Raw genomic sequence first — 389 nt, 5'->3', positions numbered from 1 at the left:
ATATATATATATATATATATATATCATGCTAATTAATTGATCAACTAGACGAGCTCCACCTGTGCTGCATTGGTTGGTTATCTGATCTTGCTCTTTCCGAACCTTGTTAATAAAACATCATTTTGTGTTGCTATAAACCATAGAGATGACTAGCCAATTGCCTGAAACGCAAGTTCCTGGTTATCATGTTTACTAAGCTGATGTATAAAAAACAATATCACGCTGTGTCAAACATCAGCACTGCTGTGATTACCTGCTGCGGCCTTGTGATACTGCTTTACCAATTTCCAATTCTCTCCATACAAATCCCCATTTGTCTTTAAACACGAGGCTCAATAGGTGCACTATGAAAAATGCAAATACACATATACACCCAGTATTCTCGAGGA

The sequence above is a fragment of the Sinocyclocheilus anshuiensis genome, unplaced genomic scaffold (genome assembly GCF_001515605.1).
Source record: "Sinocyclocheilus anshuiensis isolate Anshui unplaced genomic scaffold, SAMN03320099.WGS_v1.1 scaffold437, whole genome shotgun sequence".
Lineage (NCBI taxonomy): Eukaryota > Metazoa > Chordata > Actinopteri > Cypriniformes > Cyprinidae > Sinocyclocheilus > Sinocyclocheilus anshuiensis.
This window is presented reverse-complemented; position numbering follows the sequence as displayed.